Consider the following 6762-nt stretch of genomic DNA (forward strand, 5'->3'; position numbering starts at 1 on the left):
TTTGAGGGAGGAGGAGAAGCCTCCGACTCAGACACGTACCAGAGGAGGAATTTCCATCATCTCTGGGAGGTGAACTAGAAGGAGTGTCTTTGGACGTAAATCCATAAGAATGGTCCGACGCCAAGGTTTTTGCGAGCTTTGCAATATCTGAAGAGTGTGGGTTTTTTGAACGCTTAACACCCGATGAAGACCGGGACGTTGAGCCAGTAAGCCAGCCTTGCTGCAAGGCATAATTACATAAATGGCGCTTCAAGGGTTCAATAGCCCTGACCATAGCTTTATTAACGGAGTGCTGAACTCCCACATCTAGAGCTTCAACGAGCTCATGCTCCAATGACCCAGAGGGTTCCTCCTCAAAATAGTCTGCCTCATCATAATAATATTCAGACATGTTAGGCACTAGGAAGTGACAAAATATATACCCACAGGAGGACATAAAGGAGCTAATATGCAGAGGTGTAAAGAACTGTAAGGGAAATGACAGTGACCAATAAGGGGAGTGGCGAACCCCAGGCAAGCAGAGCAACACAGGAATGTAGAAATTCCAAAGTGCTTAAATATGTGAATATTTAAATGTGGAGGGACGGCTTGCCTATCAATGCCACTCCAGGCAGAACCTATGCCAATTATACAGCCCAAGCCCTTATAGAAGAGCTGGACGTCGCTGAGGAGGCTGGCAAGGTTGTGGGTGTAGAGCAATTGAAAGCGCTGCTCCTGCGCTCCAGAAATACCGGGTATTCACGGAGGTAAAAAGCCGGTATGCAAATATGGCCGCCGCGCATGCGCAGAACGGCCGAAACACAAGCCAGAAAGAGGACTGCGCATCTGACCACGTGCGTCCTCACTCCCCGTCTCCGATTCCCCCGAAAGGTTTGCGGGCACAATGCGCCGGTAACTGGGAGGCAGGAAGCGCTCCCAAGAAGGCAATGCTCCTGAAACGGAGCGGCACAAAACGCACAACAATGGGACAAGCGCCAATGCGGAAATGAACGATGCGCGAGTGATTGCTAAGCGGATAGGGGACACAGCGCCGGAAGCGCGCACATTGAAAAACGGCAGTGCGAGCAACGCACAAAGCAGCCGAATGAGCATACAGTAAAAATGTAAGTACAGTCCAGCAAACAAGCAAATAAGCGAAAAGCATGCACAGATAAAGTAAAAGGTGAAAAACACTTAACTGGCTGCGGAGCAGCAAAGAAAGAGAATGTAGTATTCTCTTATGCTCCTTATATAGGGGTCTACTCTATGGTTGTCATGTGGTACCCACTAAGGTTTATGGGTATTGTAGTATGTATTTGTCTTTTTTACTTTCTGATTGGCTGCTGAGAATTTTCAGTTAAGAAAATAAGAAGCATAATCGGAGCCTCCGGAATCTGGTCTATTACATTGTGGAGTGATGGAGTATTGGCTGGGGCACGAGCAGCGCCGCGCACGCTGGAGCAAGCAGGGGCTAGCACGTGCATGCATACTTTTATCTTGTTATCCCTGCCCTCCAAACCTTCCTGGGCTCTCGGCCACTTCGTCGCTGAAAAACACCACCTCTCTTACTGTACGTCTTTAATGCCTATGTCCCAAACACCTTCAGACTCCTTTCTCTCCTTCATCCCTACTTTTCTCGTCACACACCTCCATCTCACCTCACAACAGCCCCCTCCCTTGTTTCACTAGCCGCCCACACCTCGGCTAATCTTGACCTTTCTCTCAATTATATGCGCGCGCAGAGCCTGAATCAAAGAGGTTATGCCGCTAGCTGGTGATCAACTGCTGAGAACGTTATCGTTTTAACTAAGAAACATTACTATTAGTGCTGCTCTTATTTTATTTGTTCGTTACACCCATCTCACTGCTATTTTTAAAACTTGCTTTGCCTATTTTGCACACTAACCTGCTGCTTCCTTGGAGTGCTCCTTAAGCCCCGGTCCGACTCGGCTTGTGCCGTTGAGCGGAGGACTGGTCGGAGGCATCTCCTAGGCAGGTCATTTCCGGGTTAGCCAATCAGCGCTGTCGCTATCACGCTGACTCCCCATTTAAACTGATGCATTTCCAGTCGCGCAGCAGACGCGCGCCGGCGGCTCGCCGAAGGCGCGCCAAAGGCGAGCCCGTCTGCGCCCGGCTGGGACCTGGGGCCGTAATCCCTGGCGGTTTTTGCTCCCCTATCCGTTACAGCAGCCACTCTCTTAAATCCCTAAGGGGCTCCATCCCTGCGCAGTGCACACACTCCATAAATCCTATTAAAGAGTTCTCCGATTGCCCTGCCTGTCACTTCACTCTGTTACCCATTCTCAAAGTCCCCTACACACCAACCCCACCTCTATTGCTGTTCCTATTGAATTGTCGCTCCCTCCCCAGACATTCTACGGAACTCTACCTTCTATTAGAAGACCGTCAGCCCGACGTTCTGTTCCTAACAGAAACCTGCTACACAATAACTCTGAGCCAGATATCGTCCAGACCCTTCCTCCCGGTTATCTTATTTGTAAATCTGACCGTATGACCTCCAGAGGCGGAGGATTAGCCATAATTTATAAAAAGCATATTAGCTGTCGCTCATTTTCAGAGGGTCCTCCCGACTGCGAAAGTATGCAGTTTGCTCTGGAAATCTGCCCCACCTGTACCTTTTCGGGTCTTCTAATTTATCGACCTCCTGGACCCATAGGTCAATTTCTTAAGCTCCTTCCGTCATTTGTGGCCGAACGAGCTGTAAATCTCGCCAATTTTACTTTGTTAGGTGACCTTAACATCCACTTAGATGACCCCTCTAATCCCTCCGCTATAGAGCTTTCTACCTGCCTCTCTGCCCTACAAATTATACAAAAAGGTCTTTCTCCTACCCATGACAAAGGCCACCTCCTTGATCCCGTTTTCAGTAACGCACAGAAACTAGCAGTGGCCGCACCCATTAGTCTTCCTTGGACTGACCACTTCCTAGTTCCCATGACTTGGGAGACTGCGTTCCCTAACCCCGTTCGGCAACCTACAATCACAATGGAGAGAAAATGGGCAAAGCTCTCGGCCAGCACCTGGTCCACTACACTGGCCACCAACATATTCCCCACGACCCCAATCCTGATCTGGCTAACACTAACTTCAATATATGGATTTCTAACTCGCTCCTACCTAAAGTACCAGCCCTCAAGAAATGTAGGGAGAAATCGGCACCATGGTATACTCCTAGCCTAAGGAAAATCAAACAATCTTGCAGACGACTTGAGAGAAGATGGAGACAAAACTTCGAGCAGGATAGGAAATCCGAATACAAAGAAGCTCTAAGGTCCTACTGTGGAAATTTAGCTCGCAAACTGAACATTATCTGCGCCATCTTGCCTCTCCCCAGCGCTACGCACAGCGAGCACACGGTAGCCATTTTGGGCACCCCACTCTCTCCCCCGCTCATTGTCAATCGCCAGCGCGTTCCCCTGACACTGCAAGCATCCCCCGCGCGCCGGCCACCCCCGCTCTCTCATACAGGCCGTAAACCCTCTCCTTCTGCGCGACCCTGCTACGGAACCACATCCGACCGACATCCCATACATGGTCGTGCCTCTCCTTTGATAACCCCCTTCCTCTGCGCCCCATTGTCCGAACTGGTCCCAGGCCATCACCTAGCCCTGCGGATGCAGTTTATTGCCCCTACTGTAAGGGAAACACCCCACATCAAAGGGATTACAGTAGATCAAAGCCCCTACCCCCTGAGACCCGACCGGTCACACACACCCCCGGGAATTGGCGGAATACCCTGCTGCGCGATAGCCATCTCCTACTGCGGGTAAGGTGGGAACTTCTACTGTAGCTATGTGTGGGATCGGATCTGAGCCGGGGCTTCAGGGGATGTTCTCTCATGCATCAAGGGAATCTCAAGAATGTACTATGTGTAATAAAGCAATAAACCTGTGTATAAGAGACCAGGTCTCAGAGATGCAGTTAGAGCACCTCGTGACGATACCTTGCTGTCTGATCTGATGTGTTCTGCTCCGACGGAATAAAACTTTGTTTCCTGCCTTCCAGTCTCCGGCGCCTGCCTCTTTCATTGGTAAATTATCGAGTGGTATGAGAGGCGATTACCGCCGGGCAAATACTTGAAAGGTTATCGATTGAAACTGCCGCTACCATTTAACACTACAAAGCAGAGATCAAATCAACTCAACTACACTTTTACGAGGACAAGATCAATGCCGCTGCTTCTGCCCCCAAAGAAATTTTCAGAATAGCTAAATACCTCTGTGCCCTTCCCAGGAACCTCCCAAAATGGAGGATGCTTCCCACCACTGCAACAAGCTAGCCGAATACTTCCATCAGAAAATTCAACTAATTCGTCAATCATTCTCTCCTTATGTGCCTGATCCTTCTGATTCTAGCTCAAGAACCAGATTGACGAATTCTTTAGAAGATTTCCCCCTGCTAGACGCAAAAGCTTTGGACACTCTCATTACCAGGGTTACTTCTGGCTCTCCTACGGACCCGGCCCCTCCCCAACAACTTTCCATGGTCCAGCACACGATAGGCCCAGTTATCATGGAAATACTTAATCCTCCATTACCTCTGGTAGAGTCCCCCGGGCCTGGAAATGTGCCCAGGTTAGAGCTCTTCTAAAGAAACCGAATCTGGACCGCTCCAACTTGGCTAACTATCGCCCCATCTCTCTCCTCCCATGGCTAAGCAAACTGATTGAACGTCATATTAATTCTACACTAGTCAATTACTTTGAAACCAATAAGTTATTACATGTTTCCCAAACAGGCTTCCGTCCCCAGTTAGGCACCGAGACAGCCTTGCTTGCTGTCACGGAAGAAGCCAGAAGACTTTTAGATCAGGGCGGCTCTGCAGCCATTATCTTACTTGACCTTAGTGCCGCCTTCGACACTGTCAACCATAACATTCTTCTTGAACGGCTAACTAAAATGGGGATAGCAAAGACAGCACTGACCTGGATTCAGTCCTATCTAGAGGATCGCTTCTACCAGGTTTTTGAGGGGTCAGCTATGTCCAAGCAGTGGCACCCTAACTGCGGGGTCCCACAGGGATCCTCACTAAGCCGGACTCTTTTTAATTCCTACATGGCCCCACTAGCTGAAATAGTGCTTCCCTTTGGCATTAAAATAATCACCTATGCTGACGACACCCAATTGGTGGTGGCACTAAACCATCCTGAGGGCTCATCTGACGTCCTAGGCCTCTGCTTAGAGGCAGTCGCCCAATGGATGCGCCACTCTCACCTTAAATTATATGGGGAAAAATCTGAACTAATATTCCTAGGAAAGTCCCCTTCTCCATCTCCTTCCTTCACCTGGCCACCATGTATGGGACCTATGCCAACCCCCAAGCAACAAATTAAAAGTCTTGGCATATGGCTTGACTACTCCCTCTGTTTTAATCATCAGACCATGAAGCTTTCGGCCATTTGCTTCGGACTGTTGCGTATGCTCAGGAAAATCCTTCCCCTACTCCCTTTCCAAGCTAGGAGAATCATGGTCCAAGGCTTGATTCTGTCCCGTTTGGACTATGGGAATGCACTTAATTTGGGCGCTCCTCAGTCCACCCTAAATAAACTACAGGTGATTCAAAATTGCGCTGCGCGTCACCTAACACAGATTCCCCGAAGACAATCTGCTAAGCCTGCCTTAATAAACCTACATTGGCTGCCTATCCGCGCCAGGATCCAGTTCAAAGCCATGTGCTTAGCACACAAAGCCTTCTGGAAATATGGTTCCCAAATTATCCAATCCTTGGTTGTGCCCTATCAACCTTCCAGGACGCTTCGTTCTAGTGCTACTTTCCTTACCGCGCCGCCTACAGTCCAAAGAGCTAGGTGGGGCGGACGTTCCTTCTCTTTGAATGCCTCTAACCTTTGGAACACCCTACCTCTCATGCTCCGCAGTGAACCCAACATCTCACTCTTCCGTAAACTTCTCAAGACCCACCTCTTCCTGTAAGCATTTCAGTAATTCTCTCTTTTATGCTCTCCGTGTCCACAAGCGCTAGGAGGCTTCCGGGTAGCTACGCGCTATATAAATATAACTTCATTCATTCATTCATATGATCTATTCATATCCCTTACATCCTGTTCACCTCTGGCTCCAAGCTCTCCATCTTTCCTCCCTGTATCCAGACTCCACAGCCCGCCGCTCCGTTGTTTTTCCGTCCCTTCCAGACAGTTCGTGCGTTTCACGCCTCTCCCCCGCCCGGAAATCCGTTTTGCGTGCCTGTCTTCGCTGTTCTCAGTGGAGTGTGGGGCATGTTTAGGGTTAGTTTTGCGTGCCAGGCCTCGATCTCGCTCTCGCTGTCCATTGCTGTTCTTAGTGGAGTGTGCGGCATGTTTAGAGTTAGTTTTGCGTGCCAGGCCTCGCTCTCGCTGTCCATTGCTGTTCTCAGTGGAGTGTGCGGCATGTTTAGAGTTAGTTTTGCGTGCCAGGCCTCGCTCTCGCTGTCCATTGCTGTTCTAGGCGTGTGCGGCATGTTTAGGGTTAGTTTTGCGTGCCACGCCTCGCTCTCTATTGCTGTTCTAGGTGGAGTGTGTGGCATGTTTAGGGTTAGTGAACTTAATTGACAATATTTGAGGCTAACAAAGAAATTGGATCTCTCGATTGGTGCCGAAACAATAACGTAAGCGCGCAGCTCGTGTCAAACCTCACTTTAACATGTTTTTATGCTTTGTTTTTAGTTGTGCCCCGATGAACGTTGCTGTACTACGAAAAACAGCAAAACATTGTAAATGAAGTGGAAAAACCGTAATCAAACCGTGTGATGTGGTAAACACTGAGTCTT

The 6762-nt window shown here is 49.2% G+C and overlaps 1 protein-coding gene across 5 annotated transcripts in view; it reads right to left on the reverse strand.

Moving 5' to 3' along the window:
- The window catches only part of LOC146839526 (uncharacterized), a 101169-nt gene extending 94973 nt beyond the window's left edge, over positions 1-6196 (reverse strand). For 2 of the 5 annotated variants that reach the window (XM_085651575.1, XM_085651574.1), the window contains exon 1: positions 6056-6196. The gene's annotated coding sequence lies outside the window, so the exon portion shown is untranslated. The remainder of the gene's footprint in view (positions 1-6055) is intronic. The other 3 variants (XM_085651578.1, XM_085651576.1, XM_085651577.1) reach the window with 3 other exon arrangements.
- Positions 6197-6762: the final 566 nt, after the last annotated feature.

Source organism: Triturus cristatus, chromosome 4_1 (genome assembly GCF_964204655.1).
Source record: "Triturus cristatus chromosome 4_1, aTriCri1.1, whole genome shotgun sequence".
Classification (NCBI taxonomy): domain Eukaryota; kingdom Metazoa; phylum Chordata; class Amphibia; order Caudata; family Salamandridae; genus Triturus; species Triturus cristatus.